Source organism: Aphelocoma coerulescens, assembly GCF_041296385.1.
Source record: "Aphelocoma coerulescens isolate FSJ_1873_10779 chromosome Z unlocalized genomic scaffold, UR_Acoe_1.0 ChrZ, whole genome shotgun sequence".
NCBI classification, from domain to species: domain Eukaryota; kingdom Metazoa; phylum Chordata; class Aves; order Passeriformes; family Corvidae; genus Aphelocoma; species Aphelocoma coerulescens.
In genome coordinates, this window is record NW_027184085.1 from 25,127,204 (window position 1) to 25,139,567 (window position 12,364).

The 12,364-nt window shown below is 41.7% G+C and overlaps 1 protein-coding gene across 11 annotated transcripts in view; it reads right to left on the reverse strand.

The window, feature by feature from the left end:
- Positions 1-5,766, reverse strand: part of ARHGEF28 (Rho guanine nucleotide exchange factor 28) — a 118,191-nt gene extending 112,425 nt beyond the window's left edge. For 10 of the 11 annotated variants that reach the window (XM_069002243.1, XM_069002247.1, XM_069002245.1 and 7 more), the window contains exon 1: positions 5,689-5,766. The gene's annotated coding sequence lies outside the window, so the exon portion shown is untranslated. The remainder of the gene's footprint in view (positions 1-5,688) is intronic. The other variant, XM_069002244.1, reaches the window with a different exon arrangement.
- Between the last annotated feature and the right edge of the window lie 6,598 nt (positions 5,767-12,364).

Here is a 12,364-nt window from a genome sequence, read left to right on the forward strand (position 1 = left end):
CTGGCTGAAATGAGGGACACATCAGTCAGCCATCTGACACCACTGCTCTATTCCAACGTATAAAACCCCTTCACCTCCAATGGTTCTCAGTCTTTAAAGGAGCACAGCCAAACCAAACTCCACCATCTCCACTGCAAGAACATATGAGCACATTCAAATAACTATGCCATGCCAAGAAAATAAGAACTACTCTTGGTTACTTTTGTCAAATGATTGTCATGACCTCCAAAGCCTCAAAAGATATATCTCAACATCCTCCTCCTCTGCAAGGATGAGAAAGGCAGATATCCAGTCTACTCTACCTATTCTGTAGAAAGTGTGAGCAGGAAACCATAACTCAGCTCTCCCTTTGAAGGATAAAAATTGCACCACCAGTACAACAAACTTGTATTGGCAAATAAAACTCACTGGAGAGATGGTGCCATCCTGGCTTCTGTTCCCTTCACCCTTTGTTTGTGTCACAATGTAGATCCCCTAGGAGCCTGAGCAATCAAAAATAGTAAGTACCTAGCCTAACACGAGTCTTGACTGGATAAATAACCTGAAGATTCAGCTCTTCAGAACCAATCAATGTTTTTCATACAGCACTGACTAGAACCATGCTGAAAGACTATCAGTACTTTCCCTGTGTACTCTCCTGACAAACCAGCTTATACTGGTATTTCCTGGATACAAAGGGGTACCTAATGGTACTCGTTGCTTTCTGCAGAAGAATTAATAAATGTCAACACATAGCACTAAGCAGCTTCTTTGGCTTTTCTCACACTCTCAAGAGTCCTGGCTGTTTAGAAAAAAATTTCACATGAATGCTCACATCTTTCCTCTTAAGTCTGGGGCTTACAGTAACTCAGCCTGGCTGCTGGAAGTGGCTGGGAGAAGCAGGAAGAAGAGGATGCACGTAGGGAGGAAATACTTAGCTCTGGCTACAGTGCAGCGCTTGTGCAACCTCCATTTCAGATTGAGGACTGAAAGAGACACAATCACATGCAGCTTACTACTCACCACTCACCTCCTCTGTACAGCAAAGAACCACAAAAAGCAAGGGCCCCCAGCACACACAAGGTGCCACCTAGACGAATCCTCTCCAGCGCTACTCCACACAGCAAGGGGAGGGTCAAGCTCCCAACATCATGAATGCACATAATTTCACAGACCAACACCTGATCCCTTCCTCTGACATCTGTGCCTCTGACACAGAAACCAGCACAACGGGCATCTAACACACACACAGGTCTGGTTTCAGGCATTGCCCACATTGCCAATGGCAGCAGTAGCAAAATTCATCTACACACACAAAAAAACCCTTTTCAGCATCCAGTTTAGCAGTTAATTTAATGGAATCATATACTGTGATGTGGTGCAAACTGGAGAGACTTGCAGCAGAGATTTCAGTCAGGCAGTGGTAAATATACAAAAATGAGCAAAAAATCTTGACCATCATTTTAGTTAAGTAAACATTTTTTTTAATCTAAAATATCCCCTTAAACCTAGTGACAAATGCTATTGCCAGTGTCTAACCAGCTCAAGCTAATAAGAGGAACAGCAACATGCAACTTGGGTTTTATCACAGACACAACACATTCCAATGCGTAACTGGAATATAAAATCCTTCACTTAATATTTTATTTACTGGTTGTCAATTATGGGACTGTCAAATATTCAGATTTTTTCAACATTAAAAATTTTAGCATTTTACAGCATGAGTTCCCCAATTATCAGGATATGTTAGAAGGACCACAGTAAGAAAATAAACCAATGGAAAATAAAAACATCCATTATTGACTTAACTGCATTTTAAGATGTCAGTTATCAAAGATGTTTACTCTGTACACACTAAAGAAATTAAGTAAGGGGAAGCATTCTTTAAGTCTCAGCAGAAAGGCATTTCTACCAGTTAACAAAGTGACCCTCCAGCCAACACTGTGACTATTACTGGCTGCAACCTAGCACCTACTGTCTATCATCACCGTTTTCCTAAACACAGAAGGACACTTCCTGATCCTACAGCAACCCAGCTCACAACCAGCAACTTGACTCTCTCCTCTTCCCTGTACATAAAGCATATCACAGTGGGAGAAAGAGACAGAGAAGGTGAAGACTCTGGCTTTGATGCTGCTCTGTGATCCAGCAGTCACTTGTATGAACTTCACTGAACTCCGTGCTCTGTGGCTGCTCCAATAAGCCTCCATGGCTCGTTAAGCTGTGCCAGATCACAGTTCGTGCAACAAACTGTGCTTAAAGAGAGGTGCAAAATGTGAGCAGTGGTATAAAAGATGAATTTCTTACTCCCATGAATCAATTCAAAGGTAACAAAACATGAGGTCTTTGCTCATGTTGTGTTTGTTACATTCTCCTTTCAGACCACACCTCTGTGCCGCAGACCTGCTGTTTCATAAACTGTAAAGGAGCAGACTGTAAAAAATATCATACTATGTAAATAAACCCTCGATGATGCTTCCCACGTGCCTTGAAATTCAATTCTTCCTTTTTAATTACATTTCTTTTTGGTGATGGTCACATTGAAACTCACATCTATAGAACACTGAGAATTAGTCTTATTACCACTATATCAAGACAGGCACATTAAATCTCTTATTTGTGATCAGCCAAAACAACAGGAAAGCAAAGGTGTGTCCCACCCAGAAGGCAGGCAGGAATCCCCAGAGCATCATTTGTAATGCTTTAAAACCCAACATATTTGTCTTAGCAAAATGTCTTGTAGAAGTCTAGCAGCACATGCAGATCAAGAGGTGTTCTACTGAGCTCTCTTCTGCTTGTTGACTGTGTAACACTAACCATTACCACCATTTTATTCTTTTTGGCCATGCAAACACTCTGCTTGTATTTCTCAGACCTTAATACTCTTCAAAACCAGTGAGATTTCAGTATGGTTCTCACAGACAAGCCAGTGTCCATTAATAACAAACCTCCCTCTATAAAAGCAGAGCAACTGAACTCAACTGTGCTCCTGAATGTATAGATTCCATCTGAGTTACATTATGTTAGTACAGCGAAGGCTTGCTCACAGTTTCCCCAGCACCAGGAACTACACTGCACAGCCACCAGGTCAAACGTGGTACAGAACACTCTTTTAAGCACAGATCCTTTTCCTAGACCCAACTAAAAGACCCTGAACAAAATAAATGAAAGGGAAAAAAATAGCAAACTGAAAATACATGCATAATAAATACTAGATTCCCAAAGTCAGAGATTTAACTTTACAGCCAAGGCTTTTGACATATCTTTCATTTTTTTCACTAGGGTCTCCTGAGCATCTAGAACATGGGGGATAGGGAAAGGACAGAGCAGAACCCTCAGCCTGTAGCTTCAAAAGCACATTTGTTTACTGCCTTCTAACAGTATTCAAACTGAGAGGTGAAATAAACCTTTCCTATCACATTTATCATTAAGCAGTCTGCACTAGTGTTGATTACTTCACCAGACATCAGCTGCTCTTGAAGCAAGTGAACAGAAGAAATGCAGCTGACCACCTTTTAAACTACCACTCTTTTCAATAATCTGAGATAATTATTCCTAAAAAAATCACTCCATTCAGGGTGACTGAAATATCAAAATATATCCAAATTAATTTGTTAAAGGCACAGCCATTTTATGATCCTTAGAACGGAATTTAACAGTCTCAAAAAAAGGATCATACTTCTTAACCTTTTAAGAATAGTCTTGGGTTTTAAAACACAGAAAAAACTCCAGGAAAAAATGCCTCTTCTGACAGAAGTCTGCTCTTGGGTTTGGCAAAACACATTCTTTATGTCTTCCTGTATTAACATTCTTAATGCAGCATTTTCATTTCAACTAAAAATAAAATGGGTCTCTAGAGTTTAGAAACCTTAAAAATGTGAAATGTGGGTTATACATTACTGAAAGACAAAAATAAAACCAAATGTATTACTACAGTTACTGAAACAAAACATGATTGATAACATCGTGGGACACCTGTCTTACCTCACTTACTCCTTTTAACACCCATTTTGACAGACAGTAGTTTTCTAATTGTGAAACTAGAAATAATTAGAAATAATAATTAGAATAATTAGTAGTAAATACTTTCAGCATTTACTACTCCCTAGTTTGGGCACTGTGAAGCCATGGGACCAGAGCAACAGCAAACTCTTTAAAAGTTCACACAGCACAGTTGTACAGTTTACTGACAAGGTAGCAAAGAAATGGACCAGAAACTTTTGGTTCTACAAATGCATTCAAACGCAGGCTCCAGTGCTATCTGTGACACTTCATCACCCCTCAGGTTTGGCCATCCACCAAACTGCTGTAACTTACAAAGCAAGGGGATATTTTGTGTGTTTAACGACACTTTTGTAACTGGTACTCCACTTTCATGAACAGCTAGAACTGTGCAACAAACTCTACACTAAGAGCCAGAAAAAAATTTTTGATACCAGAAGTCATTAAACATAATTCTGATTATCAAAGTAGCAGCTTCCATTGAGAAGGGCAACTATTCCACCTTATAACCCTCTTTTAACTATTAATGTAGTTTGGCCATAACTGCTTGTCTTAATGAAGATAAGCCTGAAAGACACAACTCAACTAATTGGTAGGAAAACCTGTAAGTTTTTGAAAATTTTGTAAAACATTGGAATAAATGTCTAATTTGCAGGTTTGCGAGAAGGCCAGATGAGTTGCCTGGTACACTATTATCAAGATACACCTACACAACCATTTTCTTTGTTTCAGTCAATATTCAAACACCACTGTGGAAAAATAAAAGCAATTAAATAGTCTAGTATTTCCACCAGATGTTGTCCTGTCCATTTTTCATACCAATTTCACAGAATACAGTTCAATTTTTACTTATGTGGAAAAATCCCTCTAAGTAAAATGCCCCCTGAAATCCTATTTCCACAATGTGTAGTAAAGAGCAAATTACTTCTGTAAAATAAAATACCTGTTATGTTTTCAATCACATCTGTGTGCCTTATAAGATTTATGAGAAGAACTACACTCATTTTTGTACAGGATCAGATACAGAGGCAGGAGTTAAGTCCATAAAAATGAAGAAGGGTTTTAGGGCCTGGAACATTTCTAAGCTGTGCACAGCAGTGCCCCAACAAAACACTACCAAGAACTGCTTTGAAAGTTATTTCTCAGAATTTTACCTTTAGAAAAGCTTTATTTCCTTTACAATTTTGGTTATTCAAAAAGTGAAGAGTAACTAAGTTTAAAACTTCTTTTATTCTGGATGAGAAAGGCAAGCAACTTTATACAAGGCCAAATACCTCATCCACATCGGGGCAAGAACTGTAAAAAAAAAAAAAAAAAAAGTAGCTTCTATGGCAAAATAATGAATTTTAAAAAACAAACAAACAAACAACAACAACATATATTTAAAAACAACAACAACAACAAAACCACAACAAAGCCCTTCTCAAATCCCTCTCTGCCTCTTGGTGCTTTGGAAGGCGAATGACAGCGCACGCAAAGGCTTTGCCCGGACACCAGCGGAGCCCGCCCGGGGGCACCGCACACAGCGGCCCCAGGACGCCGTGCCAGCCGCCGGAACAACGCCGCAGCTCCTCGGAGCTCGACGTCGCTCCCCGGCGAAGGCTCGGGACAATCCACCGCTCCCCGCCCGAGCGCCCGCGGGCCGGGGCCGTGGGGCAGCAGGTGCCGCGGGCCGGCCTCGCCCTCCGCGGACAGCGGCCGCCTTACCTACGCCTAGCGCTCCGGGCCGGGCTCCGCCGCCGCCGGCCAGGGAGGGACGGAGGCAGGGAGGGAGGGACGGAGGCGGTGCTGCCGAGCCGCCCGCGGGAGCGCTGCGGGACGCGCCCGGATGCGCCGCCCCGGCCCCGGCAGCCCGCGGGAAGAGGGAACAAAGGTGCTTTGTGACAGCCCCCGGGCGCTGGGAGGGTCCTGGGGAGCAGACCCTGAGGCAGTCGCCCCAGCTCCCCGCCACCAGCTCGAGGGGACAGGGAACGTGCGGCGAGAGCCCCGCGGGGACTCGTGCGCGGCCCCGACGCCCTCGGCGCCTCGGGAGGGGAGCGCTGCCCTCTCCCGGCGGAGCGCAGGATGCGCGCCCGCGGCGGGGCCGGGCCGGGACAGTCCCGCGTTCTCGCACGGCGGCTGGAGGGCTCCGCTCCGCTCGCCGCAGTCACCAGCCCTGGGCTGGGAGCTGGCCACTCAAGGCTGTGGTTGATCAGCCTGCTGCCCGGCCCCTCCACGCGTGTTTCGTGTTGCACAGTCCATCGATCCCACCACAAACCACACCACATCTTAGCTTCGCAGCTGCCACGTATACATAATACGTAATTTAAGCTGTTCTTAAAATCATCTTATGTTGATTCCCTAAGACTTCTCTGACAACCTGCTTCTCTGGTTAAGACAGTGAAGCACTGAAGATGTGGGGTTATGAGTACCAGACTGCGAGTAGAGACTTTGCAAGTTTCCTCTCGCTGCACTGTAAATTAATTCATGACCTGTCTGCTGTAGATGGACAGCATACTCTCTTTGTACCAGCAGTGTTAGACTAATATTAAGCATATTAGACTGCTGTAACAGAGCAAAAGTCGAGAAGATAGCTCCCTGTGAGAGATGAAATAGGATTTTGCTTCAGCCCAAAAGAACCAGAGGTAAAAGAAGGAAAAGAGGAGAAGTGTTAGTTCTGTTTCCTACTTGTTGTTACCTACAGTTTATATATGGTTTGTTTGATCTGTTTATTGCACCTGTGAAGTGTTGTTGGGAACCAATAAAGAAGCAATGTTGAAGACATAACCAAAAAGGAAGAAAGATGAGAGGGGAGAGGAAAGAAGGGTAGGCGGTGAGGAGAGTACACAGTACAGTTAGGAGAGTTCCTCAGTACACAACCAATGGAAAAGGGGACAGGGACCCCTCCCCTCAGCGGCAAAAGGTTGCCATTGAAGCGAAGTGTGTGTGTTTTCTGTCACCTGTCAGAGGAGGGGAACACACCTGACTCAGCTGACTCGTTGATATGAATAGGTTTTTTGCTTTGAAGACATTGTCCCCTCTCAATTCTATGGAAAAGTGAGTTACTTCTCAATTCCCTGAAGGAGAGAGAAAAAGGTCAGTAAAACACCATTATCACCCCGTGTGTTTCAGCAAGAATTTCATGGCTTTATATACATGTGCGTTCACTTCTAAAATTTGAAACTTTTCATTGTTTTTGCTTTGGGTGGCTGATCACATTAAAAAACCATCTGTGCAAGGAAGGAGGGACTAGTCAGAACAAGTCCACAACTCCACAATTACAGAGATAACCTGCTGGTTATGGTGTGATCAGGACTTAGGAAAGTTAAATCTACCAGAAGGAAAAGAGATAGAGATTGATGGGGTGCAGTCAGGTTACGGATGACTTGAAACCATCTTATAGCACCTTTCCTCTGCATCCAGCCCCAGGATACTTTACTGGAAGCATACATAAGGATTGCTTTACTTCACTTGCTATATTCATTCATCACTGACTATAGCAAGCCAGACACTTGCATGTTATCCTAGAAAAGAATACAAGCATAGGTGCATCTGCAGCAGCTGTAGATTTAAGATGTCAATGCCAAATTTTGACAATTGGAAAAGATACAAAAATTACTACCTAAAGGTTAATTTATATCATTTCCAATGTAATAATGTAATAGAATTATAAGATACTGTCAGGCCTCAGTTCCAGAGGAGACCACCTCCTGCATTTCTATCATGCAAATAAGGACTTAGGCAAGCTTTTTGTATGTGTTGGGACTATGTATCTAACAAAACTTATGACAAGTAAGTTTTTATAGATCACATTCAAGTAACAAAGGAAAAAAAAAGCATACACTGCAGAGACTGTCTTCAGATTCATAAAACATCCAGACATCAAACAAATTACTTGCCTAGGCCTTCTATGCCACTGGCTAACATTTACTCAGTTTTTCACGATGTACCAAATGGTTTCTCCTTCAATACACTGGCTATTGAAAACAGCTGAAGGCAAAGAATCTGATTTGACAACTACAACCTTAATTAGTAAGGCTCAAAATGTTTAGATGAATGCTTAGCTTTCAACACACACATGCAAAAAGTAATGTTACAAAATGGAAAGTATGACTGGCAAGGAGGCAGTGAGGTGTTTTCTTGAGCTTAGTAGTATTACTACTACTAAGTACATACTTACTACTACTCTTCCTACTCCTCTTCTTGCTCCACCCTGCTCCCTAAGTGCCACTGTTTGGAGAAACTTCTCCAAGTCAACTTACGAAATTATAGTCCACATCCACTGGCTTCCCTTTGTTAACTATGGGTGACCTTGACATTAAGGGAAATTAAATTTGTTGAGGAGCACTTTCCCCTCGAGAGCCTCTGGTGGTTGGGACCAATGACTGCATTGTCTCTCCATCATTTTTCAGTAACTCCTGGATTACCTTATCCATAATTTTACCAGGCACGGCAGGACTGATAGTCCTGTAATTACCAACCTTCCTTCTCACCTTTCTTGAAAACTGGGACAGTATTTGCCACGTGAAGTAGATTGGTACCTTTCTAGACTCCCAAGGTAGTTGAATAGTAAGGGAGAGAGGTCCTGCAATAACATCAGCCACTTCTTTCAGTACAGTGGGATGAATCTCATTGGGGCCCATAGATTTATGCAAGAAGCAAGTCTCAAACAAGTTCAGAGTCAGCTGGGGAGTTCATCATCCCTCTAGTCAAGGCCTTCTCGACGTATCCAGACCTGTGTGGATCCCATAGACTATGACTTGTGTTGAAGACGGAAGTGAAGAAGGCATTAAATGCCTCTGCTCTGTCTACATCGCTATTTCTGAGGTAACTGACCTCATCAAGTAATGGACCAGTTATCTCTGATTTTCATTTTTATTAGTTTGTTTCAGTTTCTTATTTTTTAAACACTCTACGTAGCTCAATCATAATGTTAGACTGTGGATACAAAAATGCTGCTAGCAAGAATTTTTCTTGCTACTTTCTAAGTCCGTGGAATACTTTTCTCTCTCACAGAAGATATTTGCAGAGTTTATAAACTATGAACACCTGCGACCTTGCTGACCTTTGTTTATAGCAGTAGGAAAATATTTTGACAATGGATGTTTTAGGATTTTAGCCAATCACCCCCAGGGTGTGGCTTATCCTTTGTCCAATTAGACTATGAAAAAAAAAATCTATAAAAAAGTTTGTAAAATAATTAAATCAATCAATCTTGCTGCACAATTCCTGCCTGCTGGATATCTCTCCTCCTCCATACAGCTGCGGGATGCGGTAATATTAGACAATAAGTATTTTAGTATTTTCTGTTTTCATGTCATTAGTTATGCAGCCTCAAACAGTACAACTCAAACAGTACAACTTAGTAAATTCTAGCAGCATGGTCTTCAAGTGTTATCTGTTGAAATGCCCTCGAGAAGTTAGAATGTATATGTGATCTAGCAATAAAAGTTTCACTCATTGGCAGAATTAGTCCAGGGAAGAGGTCAGTGTCTTTCCTGGGGAATGTTCAGTTGAAGCCTTGATAAAAGCAACGAAGTGACCAACTAGCTCATCTCTCCAGTTCTCCCATGTAATTCAGGTGCCTGAACACAGGAAAGGGAAGTTTTAATTTACTATTCTTTTTGAATCCCAGTCTAATTCTGGTTGCATTCATTTAGAGAAGCCTCTTTTCTGGTTACACTCCACACTAACTATGCTCCTGAGCCACAAGAACATTCGGGGGTAAGGAGGTATTCCTTCTTTCCAACAAAGAGCTGCAAGAATATTTCCTATGAAAAGTACATTAAAAGAATTATAACAGACATGCTTTTTGTCTGTAACTATCTGCTCTGGGGCAAGGTAATTTATGAACTATATTTCAAACACAATCAACCTGGTTATTTCCAAATGAGCTACAAGTCAAGGAAGAAGCTGCGTGCAATAAATTCTCCCTTTCTATGGGGAATTATAAGAGAGAATTGGGTTGTGAGCTGTAAAACCTGCCTGCAGAGGCACATGGCAGCACAAAGGAGCACATGACAGCACACAGAGGCTTGTCTCCACTGGACCCTGGGGGGAGGAGGTGTCACAGGGCAGAGCCGTATGGAGCGGAGCCTGTGGGGAGCTGACAGACGAGTGAACAGCGAGTGACGACCCCATAGAAGGACATGGAGAAAGTGTGTTGCTGATGTGGCAACACAGGATAGGTCATGCCATATAAGGAAATGCTGTGCCTCAGAAAAGTGTGTAAAACCAGCTCATTCCTTTGAATAAATTATTCAGATTCCCTGCTGGTCAGATTCAGATTCAATCGCTGTCACTTTTCCCACATAAGCAGATAAATATTGTTTCCCAAAACAGGATACCCAGCACTACATCCCCTCCAATCCAATGCACAATTAACTATTTTAACTATTCCAGTTTATTAAATTCCATCTTAATACTTCAAAATACTAGATTCTGGAGCATAAGATAATGCACTGCTGGAAAAATAACTACATTTTCATAGAAATACTTTTTCACTTGCAGAACAAAAATACGTATGCTTGGCACTGCCGTAAAACATTTCAAACGTTCACGAGCACAAGAGACCACTACAAACTCTTACCTGGAGGTTTTTTTTTTTCCTGTTTTATTCAAGCTGCAGTCTATTTTAAATGCCAAAAATCAAAGCTTTATATTAATATTGTAATTAAATAAAATCAGAACATGAACAACAGGCACTACACTGGTAATAACAGTATCTTTTTGTAGCTCCTCTGTAACTTAATTACACTACTGAAGAAGAGCTTGCATAATGTAAAAAAATCTTATTAAATGGGAAAAAAGAAGTTACTATTTTTCAGAACAAAAAATAATATCCACAAAGAACACATAAGTCTGACAAGTTTGTCACCTGAACAAATACCGGCTCTCAATGCAGAGGTAGTAAATCCAGTGGAACTCAAAATACAACTTGTCCATCATATGAGTCTTCCAAATTCCATTTTACGTCTTGTTAGAGATCAAGATCTTAAACAGCATTTGTGTTTTCATATTTTCATCCCATTTCCATTTGTGTAGATGATATCTCACATTTGTTTCCACATCTACCTTGGCAAATTCACTTGGAAGACTAACATAAATGGTAAACATTGTAACACGTCTAATTGCCATAAGAGAGAGAATCACAGAACAAATTGGGTCGGAAAGGACTTCTAGAGATCATCTAATCGAACCCCTTGCAATAAGCAGAGACTTCTTCGACTAAATCAGGTTGCTCAGAGCCCCATTCTGAAACACAGATTTAGAAGAAGCATAGAGATTTTAGTTATAGGCTAGCTATATTGAGATTAGTTGGAATAGGAAAGAACTTGGGCCCAGTGAGAGTTAATTAAAATAGTTAGGAGAGCTGGACCTGAAATAGGTTTTAAGATGTTAGTAACTGATTGCCAAATAACTGATGATCCGTCATCTGCATGTTTGCTTAGCTGTGCTTAGAATGAGGAGTACAAACATTGGTAAGTTGGTGTAGGGAACAAGGACTATTAACAATTTCCTCCCTTTGTGGGAACCCATCCAAAAGTCACACAAGAAGAAATTTAGAGGTCACTAAATTTTAGGATTGTTAAAGCTCAGAAAGGCAGAAAGGTCAAAATGAGGAAGATGAGTTACTTCATCATTTTAGGACCACTGATCCAATTCAAGACCACCAACTCAATTCAGAGCACACACTAGGCATGCTTAATGACATTTAAGCTCATTTCCATACGAAGCGGAGAATGAGCAGTGTTAACGTTATGAATATGCATTTGTATCTTGGATATTCATAATTTTTGTAACTAAAAAGCTTTGTGTTTGCTTGTATTGGGGCCTGCGTCTTAGGGAGTTATCCCATACAGTGCCTGGCGCCAAATAAAACACACACTTTCTAACTCTAAACTGTTAAGAGAGATTTGTCCATCTCAGTTGGATATCAGTATTAGATTGATATTCATATTTTGGTAAATCAATCCAACCTAACATTGAATGCTTACAGGCATGGAGCAATTACCAACTCTGGGAAACCTGTTCCAGCATTTCACTGCCCTCATTATAATGAACTCCATATGTCTAGTCTACATCTACCCTTCTTTAGTTCATTACCCCTTGTCCCATCACAACAGGGCCTGCTAAAAAGTCTGTCCCCATCTTTCTTATCAGCTCCCTGCAAGTACTAAAAAGCCTCAGTAAGGTCCCCCTGGAGCCTTCTCTTCTCCAGGCTGGGTTACCCCAAGTCTCTCAGCCTGTCTTCACAGGTGGGGTGCTACAGCTTACTGATCATCTTCATGGCCGCCCTCTGGACTCACTCCAACAGGTCCATGCCTTTCTGTGCTGAGCACCCAAGAAGCTACAGAGTTCTTCAGGTGGGAGTTCTTCACCAGAGCAGAGCAGAGGGGCAGAA